The sequence below is a fragment of the Panthera uncia genome (genome assembly GCF_023721935.1).
Source record: "Panthera uncia isolate 11264 chromosome C1 unlocalized genomic scaffold, Puncia_PCG_1.0 HiC_scaffold_4, whole genome shotgun sequence".
Classification (NCBI taxonomy): Eukaryota; Metazoa; Chordata; class Mammalia; order Carnivora; family Felidae; genus Panthera; species Panthera uncia.
The window spans coordinates 43,839,456-43,858,172 of NW_026057585.1; the positions used below are offsets into that span (position 1 = coordinate 43,839,456).

At 33.9% G+C, this 18,717-nt stretch overlaps 1 protein-coding gene and 1 non-coding gene across 2 annotated transcripts in view; one reads left to right on the forward strand and one right to left on the reverse strand.

Annotated features, from left to right (window-relative positions):
- Positions 1–18,717, reverse strand: part of TNNI3K (TNNI3 interacting kinase) — a 290,841-nt gene that overhangs the window by 230,703 nt on the left and 41,421 nt on the right. The window lies entirely within an intron of this gene.
- Positions 4,733–4,836, forward strand: LOC125913796 (U6 spliceosomal RNA). Its single transcript, XR_007455093.1, has one exon. It is a non-coding gene; the product is annotated as a U6 spliceosomal RNA (small nuclear RNA).

Consider the following 18,717-nt stretch of genomic DNA (forward strand, 5'->3'; position numbering starts at 1 on the left):
GGAAAGACATTCCCTGCTCATGGATTGGAAGAATAAATATTGTCAAAATGTCAATACTACCCAAAGCTATCTACACATTCAATGCAATCCCAATCAAAATTGCACCAGCATTCTTCTCGAAACTAGAACAAGCAATCCTAAAATTCATATGGAACCACAAAAGGCCCCGAATAGCCAAAGTAATTTTGAAGAAGAAGACCAAAGCAGGAGGCATCACAATCCCAGACTTTAGCCTCTACTACAAAGCTGTCATCATCAAGACAGCATGGTATTGGCATAAAAACAGACACATAGACCAATGGAATAGAATAGAAACCCCAGAACTAGACCCACAAACGTATGGCCAACTCATCTTTGACAAAGCAGGAAAGAACATCCAATGGAAAAAAGACAGTTTCTTTAACAAACGGTGCTGGGAGAACTGGACAGCAACATGCAGAAGGTTGAAACTAGACCACTTTCTCACACCATTCACAAAAATAAACTCAAAATGGATAAAGGACCTGAATGTGAGACAGGAAACCATCAAAACCCTAGAGCAGAAAGCAGGAAAAGACCTCTCTGACCTCAGCTGTAGCAATCTCTTACTCGGCACATCCCCAAAGGCAAGGGAATTAAAAGCAAAAATGAATTACTGGGACCTTATGAAGATAAAAAGCTTCTGCACAGCAAAGGAAACAACCAACAAAACTAAAAGGCAACCAACGGAATGGGAAAAGATATTTGCAAATGACATATCGGACAAAGGGCTAGTATCCAAAATCTATAAAAAGCTCATCAAACTCCACACCCGAAAAACAAATAACCCAGTGAAGAAATGGGCAGAAAACACGAATAGACACTTCTCTAAAGAAGACATCTGGATGGCCAACAGGCACATGAAAAGATGTTCAACATTGCTCCTTATCAGGGAAATACAAATCAAAACCACACTCAGATATCACCTCATGCCAGTCAGAGCGGCCAAAATGAACATATCAGGAGACTATAGATGCTGGAGAGGATGTGGAGAAACGGGAACCCTGTTGCACTGTTGGTGGGAATGCAAATTGGTGCAGCCGCTCTGGAAAGCAGTGTGGAGGTTCCTCAGAAAATTAAAAATAGACCTACCCTATGACCCAGCAATAGCACTGCTAGGAATTTATCCAAGGGATACAGGAGTACTGATGCATAGGGGCACTTGTACCCCAATGTTTATAGCAGCACTCTCAACAATAGCCAAATTGTGGAAAGAGCCTAAATGTCCATCAACTGATGAATGGATAAAGAAATTGTGGTTTATATACACAATGGAATACTACGTGGCAATGAGAAAAAATGAAATATGGCCTTTTGTAGCAACGTGGATGGAACTGGAGAGTGTGATGCTAAGTGAAATAAGCCATACAGAGAAAGACAGATACCATATGGTTTCACTCTTATGTGGATCCTGAGAAACTTAATAGAAACCCATGGGGGAGGGGAAGGAAAAAAAAAAAAAGAGGTTAGAGTGGGAGAGAGCCAAAGCATAAGAGACTGTTAAAAACTGAGAACAAACTGAGGGTTGATGGGGGGTGGGAGGGAGAGGAGGGTGGGTGATGGGTATTGAGGAGGGCACCTTTGGGATGAGCACTGGGTGTTGTATGGAAACCAATTTGACAATAAATTTCATATATTAAAAAAAAAAACTAACTAAATAGGGGCACCTGAAAAACAAACAAACAAACAAACAAACAAAAAAACAAAATGGCATAGTCATTTTAGAGGATAGTTGGGCAGTTTCTTACAAAACTAAACACATTCTTACTATATGATTCAGCAATCATACTCCTTACTATTTACCTTAAGGAAGTGAAAACTTATGCCCACACAAAAACTGGCACACAGATGTTTATAGTAGATTTATTCATAATTGCCAAACTTAGAAGTGACTAAGATGTCCTCCAGCAGGTAAATAATAAATATACTCTACTACATCCAGACAATGGAATATCATTCACTGCTAGAAATTGATCTATCAAGCCATGAAAAGACAAAGAGGAACCTGAAATGCATATTACAAAGTGAAGGAAGGTCTTGAAAAGATACAAACTGTACAGTTCCAAATGTATGACATTCTGGAAAAGGCAAAATGATACCTTTGCCTTTTCAAAGAAAATTAAAAGACTGGTGATTGTCAAGGGTGGGAAGTGGGAAAGAGACAAATAGGCAGAACACAGGATTTTTAGGTCAGGGAAGATACTCTATATGATGTAAAGATGGACATACATCATTAAACATTTGTACACCCCCAAAGAATGTACACCACCACAAGTGAATCCTAAGGTAAATTATAGACTTTAGGTGATTTATGATGTGCCAATGTAGGTTCATTCTTTGTAAAAAGTGTACTAGTCTGATGAATTATGTTGATAATGTGGGAGGATATGCCACCCTCTGTGGGGGCAGAGGGTATATAGGAAATTTCTGTACTTTTCTCTTAACTCTGTTGTAAATCTAAAACTGCTTTAAAAAATTAAGTCTTAATCAAAAAAAATAAGCAAGACACAAGTATATGCTGCCTATTAATAGACTCACACATAGGCTGAAAGTGAAGAGATGGAAAAAGATATTCCGTGCAAATGGAAAGGAAAGACAAGCAGGGGTAGCTATACTTATACCAGACAAAATAGACTTCATGTCAAACCTGTAACAAGAAACAAAGGAGATCATTATATAATGATAAAAGTATTAATTCATCAAGAGAATAAAATAATTATGAATACATATGCACCCAATATTAGAGCATCTAAATATATAAAGCAAATGTTAACAGCTCTTAAGGGAAAAATTGACAGAAATTCAATAATAATAAAGGACTTTAATACTCCACTTTCAACAATGAATGGATCATCCAGACCAAAAATCAATAAGGAAATATTGTACTTGAAATATGTTTTAGACCAAATGGAGCTAACTGACATGCACAGAACATGCCATCCAATAGCAACACAATATATTCTCCTCAAGCACAATGGAACATTGTGTAAGAAAAATCATATGTTAGGTCACAATGTAAATCAGATGTTAGGACACAGTATAGAAATCATATCACACATCTATTCTGATCAAAATAGTATGAAAATAGAAAGTAATAACTGGAGTAAAACTAAAAAGAGAATCACAAAATTTGGAAATAAAACAACGTATTCCTGCAAAACCAAAGGGTGAAAGAAGAAATCAAAAGGGAAGTATCTTGAAAGCAACAAAGTGGAAATATACCATAGCAAAACTTACAGGATGCAGCAAAAGCAGTTCTAAGAAGGCTAATATGATAAATGTCTACATTAATAAAAAAGAAAGATCTCAAATAAAATCCTAAGTTTATATTTCAAGAAACTAGAAAAAGAACAATAAAAAAAACTCATAGTTGGCAAAAGGAAGAAAATACAACAGATCAGAGGAGAAATAAATGAAATAGAGACTAGAAAAACAATAGAAAATATCAATGAAACTAAGGGTGGTTTTAAAAAAAAAGATAAACAAAATTGGTAGATCCTTAGGTAGGTTAATTATGAAAAAAAGCTTGAAGATGCAAATAAAGTCAACAATAAAATAAGAAACATTACAACTGATACCATAGAAAAACAAAGCATCATGAGACGTTATTATGAACAATTATATACCAACAAATTAAATAAATTCCTAAGAAGATACAACCTACCAAGACTGAATATTGAAGAAATAGAAAATCAGAACAGAACAATAATGAGAAAGGAAATGGAATCAGTAATTAAAGCCTCACAATAAACAGAAGTCCAGGACCAGATAGTTTCACAGGTGAATTCTGAATATTCAAAGAATTAATACCAGTCCTTCTCAAACAGAAGAGGGATGACTCCAAAACTATTTTATGAGGCTAGCATTACCCTGATACCAAAAACTAGTTAAGGACATTAAAAGAAAAGAAAATTAATGCTTAATATCCCAGATGAATATTCACAGAAAAAATCCTCAAAAAAATATGATCAAACCTAATTCAATAGCATGTTAAAATACTCATATACTATGATCAAGTGGGATTTGTCACTCATATGCAAGAATGGTCCAACATACACAAATCCATGAATGTGATACACTGCATTAACAAAATAAAAGATAAAAATCATATGATCATTTCAGTATATGTAGAAAAAGCATTTGACAAAATTTGGTATCCCTTCCTTGCAAAATCTCTTAATATTTAGGTAGAGAGGGAATGTACCTCAACATAATAAAGGCCATATATGACAAGTTTACACCTAACGTCATACTTAATGGTGAAGGGCTGAAAGTTTTTCTTTTATGATCAGGAACAAGACAAGGATGCCCAATTTTGTTCAATATAATAGTGGAAGTCCCATCAAAGAAATTCAGCAAGAAAAAGAAATAAAAGGCATCCAAATCAGAAAGGAAGAAGTAAAATTGTCTCTGTTTGTAGATGACATGATCTTATCTAGATCCACCAAAATCTGTTAAAAATAATAAATAAATCAATAGAGATGCTCAATACAAAATCAACATACAAAAATTAGTTGTACAAAAATCTTAAGATACAAATAAATGCAAAGATATCCACTGTTCATGGATTGGAAGAATTAAAATTGTTAAAATATCCATACTACCCAAAATAGCACACAAATTCAGTGTAATCCCTATCAAAATCCCAATAGCATTTTACACAGAAATAGAAAAAAAAAACAATTTATATGGAAACCACAAAAGCGCTCAGATAGTACTCACTTCAGCAGCACATAGAATAAAATTGGAATGATACAGAGACTAGTGTGGCTCTTGTGCAAGAATGACATGCATATTTGTGAAGTGTTTCAGATTTTTAATTATTGAATCACTATATTGTACACCTGAAAGTAATATAACACTATATGTTAACTCTAGTGGAATTAAAAGAAAAAAGAGCCTAGACAGCTAAAGCAATCTTGAGCAAGAAGAACAAAGTTGGAGGCATCACACTTGTTGCTTTCAAATTATATTATAAAGTGATAAAAATCAAAACACTATGGTACTAGTTTAAAAACAGATATTTAGACCATTGGAACAGAATAAAAAGCCCAGAAATAAAACCATGCATATGTATTCAACTAATCTTTGACAAAGTTGCCAAGAATACACAATGTGGAAAGTTTCTTCAACAAATTATTTTGGGAAAACTAGATCTCCACATACAAAAAAAAAAAAAAAGAAAGAAAAAGAAAAAGGATGCATATTTCATACTACCCGTAAAATTTAACTGAAAATGGATGAAAGCCTTAAATGAAGACATGAAATTCCTAGAGGAAAACAGGGGAAAACTTCCTTGACATTGCTCTTGGCAATAAGTTTTTTGTTTTTTTTTTGTTTTGTTTTGTTTTTTGCAGGGGGGATTTGACACCAAAAGCACAGATAACAAAAGCAAAAATAAATGAAGCAGACAGTATGAAACTTAAAGGTTTTTGCATAACCAAAGAAACAATGAACAAAATGAAAAGGCAGCTTATGGAATAGAAGATAGTATCTTCAAAACATATGTCTCACAAGAGATTAATATCCAAATTACATAAAGAACTCATAAAACTAAACAGCAAAAAAATTCAAATAAGTCCATTTAAATATAGGCAAAGGACCTGAAAGATATTTTTTATAAAGAAGACACACAAATAGACAACACGTGCATAAAAGATGCTCAACATCACTAATCATAAGAGAAACACACATCAAAACTACAGTGAGATACTACAATGAGATATTACCTCATAGTAATAGTATGACTATTACCAAAAGTCAAAAATAAGTGTTGGTGAGGAAGTAGAGAAAAGGGAGCACTTGTACGCTGTTGGTGGGAATGTAAACTGGAACAGCAATTACAGAAAACAGTATGGAGTTCCCTCATAAAGTTAAAAAAAGTATCATATGATCCAAAAATGTCACATATGAGTATATAGCCAAAGAAAATAAAGTCACTATGTCAGATTGGTAGCTGTACTATGAGTTCATTACAGCATTATTCACAGTGGTCAAGATATGGAACAACTTAAGTGCTCACCAACAGATATATGAAATATGACATACATATGTAATGAAATATTATCTGGCTTTTTTTTAAAAAGTGGAAATCCAAGGGCTTTCCTTGGGTGGCTCACTAGGTTAAGCATCCAACTTTGGCTCAGGTCATGATCTCACTGTCTGTGAGTTTGAGCCCCGCATTGAGCTCTGTTGCTGACAGCTCAGAGCCTGGAGCCTGCTTCTGATTCTGTGTCTCCCTCTCTCTCTGTCCCTCCCCTGCTTGTGCTCTCTCTCTTTCTCAAAAATAAATAAACATTAAAATAAATTAAAAAAGTAAATCCTGCCATTTGTGACAAATGAATGCACCTAGAAGACACTATGCTAAGTGACTTAAACCAGGCACAGAAAGACAAATACTGCATGATCTCACTTACAAGTGGACTTCAAAAAAAAAAAAAATCGAACTCAATGTAACAGAGGGTGAAGTACTGGTTACAGGATTGGAGGAAGGGTTGGAGGAAATAGGAAGATGTTGTTCAGGGCTAAAAACCTGTGGTTAGATGATGAATAAATTCTGGGCACCCAATATACAGTATGACTATAGTTAATAATAATGTATTATACACTTGAAATTTGCTAAGAGAGTAGATCTCAAGTGTTTTTACCATGAAGAAAATTGTAACTATGAGAGGTGATGAATATGTTCGTTAGCTTGACTGTAGTAATCATTACACAATGCATATATACATTCAAAACATCATGTTGTACAACCTAAATATATACAATTTTTATTTGTTAATAATACCTTAATAAAGCTGAAAAAAATCTGCATAGCAAGACCTACCTGGGGATCTCACTTAGCCAGTCCCAAAATAACTGTTTCTAATGCAGCAAAACAGAGACTTGGTGACATATTGCTCAAACATTTACAGCTTGTCGGTATCTTTTCAAAACTTCTCCTCTGATTTAAACCCCGTGCTTTCTAAAAACCAGTCATATTTCATTCCCAAACTGATAATATTAGTTTCCTGTTTATTTTATGTATATAATTTATAGGGGTATTAATAAAAACTAATGAAATATAAGTAGAAAAAAGTAGTAAAGAACTTAGTGGTATTTCATATTCCAATTACTATATTTTAAATTGTTTATTCAAAAGAAACTAAAGCAATAAATTGTATCTAATTCATTAACAAGTATTATGTAAGCAAGAAAGAGTTTCCTGAATACCAACTTAGGGACTTGCATGTAAAGAAAAGCTTTGGCTTCATATTTAAAGTGTGACAAACTGGGGCACCTGGGCGTCCAGCTTCAGCTCAGGTCATGATCTCACAAAAAGAGACAAGAGACAAAGAGACATCAAGCTAAAAAGTTTTTGCATGGCAAAGGAAACAATTCAAAAAATGAAAAGGCGACCTACAGAATAGGAGAAAATATTTGTAAACCATATAGCTGATAAGGGACTAATTTCCAAAATATATAAGGATCTCCTACAACTCAGTAACAAGAAAACCCAAACAATCCATTAAAAAATGGGCAAAGGACTTGGACAGACATTTTTCCAAAGGAAACATACACACACCCAGCATGAATATGAAAATATGCTCAATATCAGTAACTATCAGGGAAATGCAAATAAAAACCACAATGAAATGTCACCTCACATTTGTTAGGATAGCCTTTATTTATTTATTTATTTATTTATTTATTTATTTATTTATTGTTTTTTAAAGAGAGAGACAGAGAGAGCACGCACAAGCATGAGTGGAGAGGGGTAGATGGAGAGGGCATGATAGCAGGCTCCATGCTCAGCACAGAGCCCCATGCAGGGCTCAGCCTCATGATGGTGAGTTCATGACCTGAGCAGAAATCAACCAACTGAGCTACCCAGGTATCCCTAGAATAGCTATTATTAAAAAAAAAAAAAAAAAGTGTTGGTGAAGTTGTGAAAAAATAGGAACCCTATACAGTGTTGGCAGAATACAAAATGGCACAGCAGTCATGCAAAACACGATAGATATTCCTCAAAACATTAAAAATGGAAATACCAAATGATCCAGCAATACCACTTCTGGATATTTCAAAATAATTGAAATCAGAACCTCAAACAGATATTAGCACTCCCATGTTTATTGCAGCATTACTTACAATAGCCAATATATGGAAACGAACTAAGAATCCATTGAAAAATAAATAAAGACAATGTGGTAATGGATATACAGCAGAACATTATTTAGCCATTAAAAAATTCTGCCATTTGCAACAACATTCATAAATGTAGAGGACATCATGCTACAGGAGATAAGCATCACAGGACAAATACTGCATGAGTCCTTTTATATGAGGTATATAAAATAGTCAAATTTTTTAAGTAGAGAGTACAACAGTGGTTGCTGGAGGCTGTTGGGTTGGAGAAATCGGGAGTTGCTGTTTAATGGGTATAAAGTTTCAGTTATGCTAGTTGAATAAATTCTAGAAACATAAATTCTGTATAACATACTGCCTAGAGTTAACAATACGGTACTGTATGCTTCAAAATTTGTTAAGAGGGTAGATGTCACATTAAATGTTCTTACCAAATGTCAAACAAAACAAAGGGAATATGTGTGCATTTTATAGTCATATCTTTAACAGAATTCCTGTATACATTTCCATAGAAATGCACAATCACACATTGTCAGCATATTTATAAAGAATAAAAGAAACAGAACCTGCATATGTCAATACCAATCATGGTTCTAAGCTCTTTAGTTACATTTATTCCTCACAACAACATAAAAAGTAAATCCTGTTATGATTATGTTAGAGAGAAATAAATTTAGGGTTAGAGATAAAGTATTCGCCCCACCCCTACTCAGTTAAACCTAAATTTTCTGGTCTCCAGAGCATACCTACACTTTTAATCAATAGATGTGTTGCCTCATGACTGGTGTCTGCTAGAAACTGGGATGGGACTTATAAATAATCATTCTCAATTCTATTCCAACATCTTAGTTGGAGCTGGTCTTAACTAAACCTAGAAAACCAAAGCTTTGGGGTAAGATTTCAGTGCTCTATGTTCTTCTCCAGGCACTCTCCTGACTTTCACTCTGCCCCCTGACAAATCATTTATGCACTTTAATCTTCACCTTTAATACCTTTAATACTGAGATGACAATTCTGTAATTCCACTCAAGGAGTTTCAATCAGGAACAGTAACAAACATTGGCTGCAGGTCAGATATGAGTTTTGTTAAAAGAAAACACATATAAAGCTGAGATATGATTTGGCTATTTAATACACTGTGAAATATATGACTTTGTTAATGTGTTAGGTTTACACAGAATTGCTTATATTTCCCCACATATACCATGATGTTTCTTATACTATTTTTCCCACCTTGAATGTTCCCACACCCAGTAGGGTGACTTAGTTTCCTCATTTATAAAATGAGGGTGATAATATCACCCATCTTGTGGAGTTATAATGAGAATATAAAGAGATAATGTAAAGTGCTTAGAAAACAACTGGCATATTGAAAACACTCAATAAAAGTTATTTTCATAGAGAGGGAGCTTAATCTGTGCTATAATTTACTTCCCAATAGTTTGGCCAATGACATACTATTAGTATAGAAATCTACTGTATCAAAAATGTCTTTCAAATTGCTAAAGTCTACTTATTTGATACATAGCTTATTAAAATATTGGCCTCACACTAGCAAGCTGATAAAATAGCAAGATAAATAGGATTACACACCTATACATTGATAAATTATCTAAACATAAAATATACTTTAATGCTCTGCCATAAAGGTGCAAAAGCCAGTAAGCATCCAAACACATTAAGGTCATCACTGGTCAACACACTTCAAGTTATAGGCTGCCACATTTATGATGACAAGTAATTTGATATATTTCACAAAATCAATAATTTAAGAGGTACTTTATTTCTGCTTTTCTCCCCCTCTCTCCCGTTTTTCAGAGGACCACACTCTGTGTCTTTCCACATCTGATATATTTCAGAAAGAATAATATCAAGTCTTAATTTAAAATGAGTGATGTAGTACAGAGTTTTAGACCATATATCTATTCAAAGCTGTCAGTTTCCTTTCACCACTTTTCCTATATTCTAAAAACAAATTTAAATTAAACATAGATCAACAATAAATCTGCCAGTTTCTGTCTTATTTATGGCACTTTTAGAAGAGATACTGATGTTCTTTTATAAGCGAAGATGGACACTTTCTCATTCCTTCAGAATTAAAATTAAAACATCTAAAATATTTTATAGAATTTTATTAACCAAGAGATATCTACTATTTTGCTGATCTTAATATTATTCCTTCATGTGTCCCCCTGTAAGATACAGGGAAGCATGTTCTATGTAGTAGAAGGGAGAAGAGCCTCAGTTTTCATTGCCCAAACTTGATAAGTGCAAAACTATAATATGATTTGAAGATTTAAAAGGAGAGAAAAGTACAGTAGGGGAAGATTTCGCTGAATACCTAGGACCTAATCTATTCCAGATACATGCTATCTCTAAAACTTTACATGATTTAACTCCCAAAGCTGAATGATCAAGAAATTAGAATATATAGCATGATGAAAATTATAATAATCAAACAGCAGTTGTGCATTTATATTTAAATGCAACATACACATACATTACCATTTATTACCTAAAAATGTTCTTCAAAACTGTATAAATGACCAAGAGCCCTCACATCTCATTACAATCATTCATTATTATTTGTACTATCTGACCATACTATGATGTTTGAGTCTCTATGACAACAATATGAGGTTATCTGCTGTGTGTGTCCATCTTCTACTCTGAATAGATATGTCTATTGTGATTATCTATGCCTACTTACCACTGTATGCTGGGTGTGTGGGAGGCAAACAACCTGTTGCTATTCCACAGGAATTCCAGTTGAGATAAACCATAGTAGAAGCACCAAACTTAAGAATTCTCATCCACACTTGAACCTGATTTACTTGAGGAGATCCTGGAATTTGAGCATGATGTGGTAATAGAATGTGGCTTTTGGAGGGGTATTAGAGGGGTTAAGTATATTTTGAATATAGGTAAATATTGAAGTATAAATATTAAAGTAAATAAATGACAAAAAAAAAGGACCCATAGCTGTAATATCACACAAATGGACAATCTGATTTTAAAATTTATAATGGATGTAGGGCACCTGGGTGGCTCAGTTGGTTAAGTGTCTGACACTTGGCTTCAGTACAGGTCATGATCTATCAGTTCATGAGTTTGAGCCCTACATTGGGTTCTGTGTGGACAGTGTGGAGCCTGCTGGGGATTCTCTCTCTCTTTCCTTCTCTTTCTCTCTCTCTCTCTCTCTCTCTCAAAATAAATAAAAACTTTAAGAAAATAAAATAAAATTTATAATGGATGTAAAAGGCCAAAAATGGCAAAGAAAATTTTAAAAATAATTATAAAAAGATTATCACATTTATACCCCTGGATATCAAAATTTGTTATAAAGCTTCAGCAATGAAAGTTGAGTGATTTTCACATGCAGCAAACAAACAGAACAATAGGATAGAATAAAGTGTCTAGAAATAGGCCATCCATATACAGACATTTAATTTTTTAAAAAAAGCAAGATGAAACAAGTGGAAGTTCAAAATATGTTGGTAGATTTAACTCTATACAATGCAAATGGATTAATTAAAATAATGAATTTATGGGTAGGATAAAATAAAATCCAATTATATGCTATGTATAAGAGACACCTGTAAAGTAAGAGGTTTATATAGGTTTATAGTAAAAGGATAGAAAAAGATATGCCCAATAAATTCTAAGCAAGAGAGGTATATATTGCTGTATTTATATGAGAAAAATTAGACTTCTTGGGTAAATTAAAGCATTGCTGGAGATAAAGAAGGTTAATTTGTTGTAATGAAAGGATTGATTCTCCCAGGAAACTATAATCATGTTAAATTTGTGCATATCTAGTAACACAGTATCAAAATAAATTAGGAAAAATGTACAGAATTAAAACAAAGAAACAGATCTACAGTAGAGAATTTTTAACACAGAGTTGAAAGCATAAGCCAAAACAAACAAACAAGAAACCCACAAAATACATAAAAAATATGAAGGACATAAACATTTGACCTAATTGGCTCTTACAACACACATTAACAAACGATGGCAGAGTGCATATGCATTTCAGGAACACATAGAACTTTCACAAAATTGACCATATACTGGCCCATATACCAACACTCAACATATTTCTTTTCTTTTTTGAGGTTTATTTATTTATTTATTTTGAGAGAGACAGTGAGTGCATGCACTCAAGAGGGGTGGGAGAGAGAGAGAGAAAGAGAGAGAATCCCAAGCAGACTCTGCACTGTCAGCACGGAGCCTAACACAGGGCTTGATGCCACCAACTGAGAGATCACAGTCTGAGCAGAAATTAAGAGTTGGACACAACTGACTGAGCCACCCAGGCACCCTCAACACATTTCAAATACTGGGAAACAATGACATAGTTCTCTGACCACAGTGTAAATTAACTTAAAAATCATTAAGAAAAAGGTAAATAAAAAATACCAAATTTATAAAGTTGGAAGCCTACTTCTAAATAACTTGTGGGTCAAAAAAGAATTCACGCTGGAATAAGAAAGTAGTTTGAAATTAATATCAACAAAATATGATACATCAAAACTTGGACAATATAGCCAAAGTAGAAGTTTAAAATATATAGACTTGTAAGTGATTAAGAAAAAAGGCTAAAAATTAATGAGCTAAGCCATGTATCCATCTTAAGAAATTTAAAAGAAATTCTTTAAAAAGTAGGAAAAGTAACTCAAATACATTTGAAGATAAGATAGGTAAGAGCAGTTAGAACCTATCCATCTTAAAGTATTCCAATTAAAGAGGATGGAATGCTTTATGAGGCCAGCATTGCCCTGATAACAAACCAGACAAAGACACCACAAAATTATGGGCCCATATCCCTGATGAACATAGAAAAATGCTCAACGAAATAGCAAACCAAATTCAACAATACATTAAAAGGGTCATATACCATAATCAAGTGGGATTTATTCTGGGATGCAAAAATTGCTTAACATCTGCAAATCAATCAATGTGATATACCACACTAACAAAAAGAAAGATCGAAATCATATGATCATTTCAACAGATGTTGAAAAATCATCTGACAAAACCCAACATCTATGTATGATAAAAACTCTCAAGAAACTCACTATGGAGGGAACATACCTCAACATAAAATAGGCCATATATGACAAATCCACACCTAACATCATAGTCAATAATGAAAAGCTGAAAACTTTTCTTCTAAAATCAGAAACAAGGTAAGAATGCCACTTTCTTTCAAAATAGTATTACAAGTCCTACCCAGAGCAATTAGGCAAGATAAAGATATAAAAGGCATCCAAACTGGAAAGGAAGAAATAAAAGTCACTATTTGCAGATGACATGATACTATATGTAGGAAACAGTATAGACTCCATCAAAAACTGTTAGAACAAATAAACAAATTTAGTAAAGTCACAGGACCCAAAATTAACATAGAGAAATCAGTTGCTTTCCTACATCCTAACAAGCTATCAGAAAAAGAAATTAAGAAAATAATCCCATTTACAATCACATCAAAAAGAATAAAATACCTAGGAATAAATTTAACCAAGGAGGTAAAAGGACTTGTATTTTGAAAACTATAAGACACTAATGAAAGAAATTGAAGATGACACAAATAAACAAAAAGATATTCTGTGTTCATGGATAAGGATATTATCCATACTGCCCAAAGTGATCTATGGATTTAATAAAATCTTTATGAAAATACCAACAACATTTTTCTCAGAACTAAAACAAAATATTCTGAAATCTGTATGGAACCACAAAAGATCCCAAACAACCAAAACAATCTTGAGAGAGAATAAGGCTGGACATATCATGCTTTCTGATTTCAAAACATACCACAAAGCTAGAGTAATCAAAACAGTATGCTACTGGCACAAAAACAGACATATAGATCTCTGGAATAAGATAGAGAACCCAGAAAAAACTGTAAATATATGGTCAATTAATCTATGACAAGGGAGGGAAGAATATACAATGGGGAAAAGACAATCTCTTCAATAAATGATTTTGGAAAAACTGGACAGCTACGTGCAAAAGAATAAAACAGGACCACTACCTTACATCTTGTAACTGTATACACTTGTGCAAGTCCATGTTTAATGACTGCATAGTATCCCCCTGTACCCATGTATCATCTTGATTCAATCAATATTTGTTTCTTGGCATTTAGATTGTTTTTCTTATTTATTTTACATGAGCACCCTTACGATCTAATCTCTTATGATTTCCATAAAATAAATTTCTAGAAGTCAGTTTGCTGGATCATAACACACACACAATATTAAGGCCCAAAACACAGAGAGTTTTCATCATAATTTTGACAGCAGTACAACAAAAATAAATTTATTATTCATATACTGGTACTGGGTTTTGTTCAATTACAAATTTTATTTAAACTCTGATTTAAAAGATTTGGCTATCTATATTAGACACAATCTCAACAATTCCAGAAGTTCCAATGAGGGTTTAGACTTGGTTACTCGCCAAAAAGAAGGAAGTGCTAAAAAAATTTCCAAGGCTTTTGCTATAAAATATTACAGTTCCAGAATTTATTGACTGGATTTCAAGGATTTATGTTATCACACTTGTTGATGGGAGTGCCAACATCTAAACCAATTCACGTTCCTTATTGGAACAACACATTTCCACTCTTCTTGCATCATCAATGTGAAAGTTGTATATTCAGTTTGGCAACCAATTAAGCTAAAAGACATAAAATCAAGTTGGAGAGGGATTAGATATATAGTAATTCTCTAAGTACAAGTTTACTGGGGAAAAAAAGCAGATATAAATAATCTGAAGATCTTTATTTATCTTGACAGTTCATAAATGGATCACAAGCTATCAGTGCTGAGGCTGCTGTGAGTCAGTAACTGATTTTATGTCAGAAAGCACAATTCACATGTGAGATTGGAGACAACAGTACTGATTAGAATGGAGATTAGGAAATTTCGGCCAAGTCACAGAGAGAGACATGCAGATCTCAAAGACTAACCATGCTCCCTAATGGGTATGTTGGGCTTGTTTTTTGTGGAGTAGAATAAACTTAAACTCTGTTACTTTTTTTGTTAGATCAAACTTAATAGATTAAGTCCAAATTCCTCCATTATGTTTTAAATAGGAGTGCACTTGTCATGAGACCTGGGTGCTGTATGGAAGCGTTGAATCACTAAGTTGTATACCTGAAACTAACACTGTATGTTAACTAACTGGAATTTAAATAAAAATTTACTGGAATTGAAATAAAAACTTGAAAAAAAATAAGAACATACAGAATTCCACCAATAGATATTAAGAGAAGAAAAAGAGAGTTCTAGCTTAAATGAAAGTGTATTTTACTATTTTTAAATTTTAACTTAATAAAGAAAATAATATTAACACATATAACATTAATATGTAAAATAAATAAAAACTTTAAAAAAAGATATTGAATGGGCAAAGAGAAAATTTTAAAAACAAAACTTGATCATTATTTTTGTTTGTATAGGCTATATACTTCATTTAAATTTTTTTTTAACATTTATTTATTTTTGAGAGACAGACAGAGTGAGAGCAGGGGAGGGGCAGAGAGAGAGGGAGACACAGAATTGGAAGAAGGCTCCGGGCTCTGAGCTGTCAGCACAGAGCCCGACACGGGGCTCGAACCCACAAACTGTGGGATCATGACCTGAGCCGAAGCCGGATGCTCAACTGACTGAACCATCCAGGTTCCCCCTTACTTCATTTTATAGATTTTTTAAGAGTAATTTGTATGAAGCTATTTATGAAAATTGCTTGTGATTTTGTAAGCTACTTTCCTTATTAAAGATATCATTATAATCTCTTGTGCATTTATGGAGAAGAGAAATCATTTTCCTCATTCTGTGTGATTTGTAAAACACTTGCATAATCATTAATTTAGTCATTCAACAAACATTTATTAAAAACCTACTATATTCAGGGCACCTGGCTGGCTCAGTTGTAAGAGCATGCTACTCTTGATCTTGGGGTCACGAGTTCTAGCCCCACGTTGGCTGTAGAGATTACTTAAATGAATAAATAAATAAAAAGTTTAAAAAGAAATAAAAAAAAAGAAATGCTCTAAGTTAAAAAAAAAATAAAAACTAGTATATGCAAAAGCACCATACTAGAATCTGTGAGAGCTATATAGAGATTTTAACATGCAGTTCCTATGCTCAAGAAAACTATATAATAAAATAGTAAAATATAACCATGTTTATAAAACAGGCAGTGTTAAATACTATGAGAAAGGTATAGAAAAAGTACCATGGTTAGAAACATGGAAACACCTCAAGCTAAAGGAATCCAGCAGTTTAATGAAAGTGGCATTTTAGCTGAACTTTGAGGATGGGTGGGAGAGGCAAACTATAAAGAGACTATAGTGTAATAAAAAGCATAGGGAATATAAATGCATAGCAGTTCACTGAATTTAGAGCATGGGCTGCAAAATGAAAAGTATGAAAACCCATGGCTGAAAAGGTAGGAGAATTAGATCACTATCACTTAATCCCTGCTGGGTGTGTTTTGGGATAAGCAAGTCTCTTGGTCAGAGGAATGACTCAATCAAAGCCACATGTTAGAGAACCTGGCAAAATTTCAGGAGTATTTAGGATAAAATAGGACTGTAAAAGATTGGAAGACAGGCCTTATAAGTCAGAATACTATTGCAGGAAGTCCAGGAAGATAATGACACTGTGAATAAAGAGTAAGATAATGACAGTATGAATGACAGAATGAGGCAACATATTGATCACTACCAGTAATGTCTTTGATAGTTCTAGACAAAAGATTTGCATCCATTGCTTTTGTCTTATTTAATTTGGAATTTCCCCCCAAGTTTCCTGGATAGCTTGATGAATACCTTTCAGGGAAGTATTATGAAAATGATTCTTCAACTCCTGGTAGGATCTTTCTCAGGTGTGGGAATCTGCAGTAATTATGAGACAGCTCATCCCAGAACTAAGGGAGCTAGTAGCCTACTTCAGGGCACAGAACAAAGTAAAAGGGCATCAAGGTTAAAGATGCTCCAAGTGGTTGTACTTGAATTACATCTCAGAGTAACTCTAGAAAGCTTTGTGTGATTTCCTTAACAGTTCCCTGCTTTATAATAGCTATATTGGTCTGATATTCAGTTGTGCAAGAATAAGGGATAAGAGGCAGAGGTGCTGAGTGTCTTTGAGGGACACCTCAGAAGAGAGATGCTGTGACAGAGCGCAACTGTTGAGAGTCACTCATGGGGACTCTAGCCTCTCACTCTCACTCGTCCAACCTCAGCAACTTTCTAAAGGTTCTTTTGAGATCCACAAAAGGCAGCCATAGGGAGAATAACTCACACAATGTTCAGAAAAGATAAAATACTTAAAGTCCTCTACTCCCTAAATACTATCCCAGAATGAATCATCCCTGAGAGAAAGTAGGTAGTACTCACCATCTACTTTACTACTGTATTTAAAGATCAGATAGAAAATATTGGTCTTCCAATGTATTCCTAATTGAGGGGGAGAAGAGTAGTAATTTCCTGCCTGCTTAGGACACAGGGAGCTTAGAAGCTCTGAAACTCTGGGGCTGTGACTTAAGCAAGCTATAGAAGCTTTGATTCATAACTCAGCATTCAAATTCCTGGTAGGGAGTATGGCATTGAAAAAGAAGGTTAAATGCACATGCATCAAAATATACAGCTGTTTCTTATCAACTGTCACAGATACCTAGCACAGAAATTACTTCTGCCTAGCTGACACATTGCATAACATATGACATACTGCATAACATATATATATGTTATCTCTATATCTATCTTTTTAAAAATGTATGGAGGACCTAGGGTATTGGAATCAAATTCAGTGCACAGAAGGGTTGGCATAGAGAGGTAAATTCACACAAAATGCTGAATGGTTACAAAGGGATTTCTTATTCAGGTTGATTTGATTAGCAATTATCTATGAATCTAATTTCTCAGGTAATGTTTCTTTCATCATTTTCCATGGTAGCAGGCTGATGAATAGTTCATTTACATTTTTATTAGCCTATAAAGCTTTTCCTGCTTATGCTCTTTTACCTTACCCCAAAAGCAATACTTAATGTTTAATGATAGCTAATAGAACCTTTGGCAAAGACTCAAATGCCCCCCCCTCAAAAAAAATGACACTCAAGCTAATGCCCTCTTGTATCAATATTACAATTGATACATACACAAGGTACCTCTTCTGAAACCATAAGATTACTGACTATGATGCATGGTCTATGATCTTGTCTCAGTCTCTAGACCAAAAACCTAGACAGTAGGAGACTGTCTCCTTGCCTTTAATAAACAGTATGCTCTGTAGCACATTCAGCAATTAGGACATAGAACTTCTGGTTTTGACTTCTGAGAAAACCACTTTTGAAGGCCACAGGAGATGTACTGTTCCTAAATCAGGTCTCAGTTTTTAAAGATTATTTGTATAATAAATATTTAGTTTCAGACTTAGCCATTTGATAGGAAGGTATATTAAACTTTGGCATCACAGAACTGCAAATGACTATTCAGACCAACTTTAAAGTTAATGCCAACGAATGGTAATTAGAATACCTATCAATCATTAATGGCAT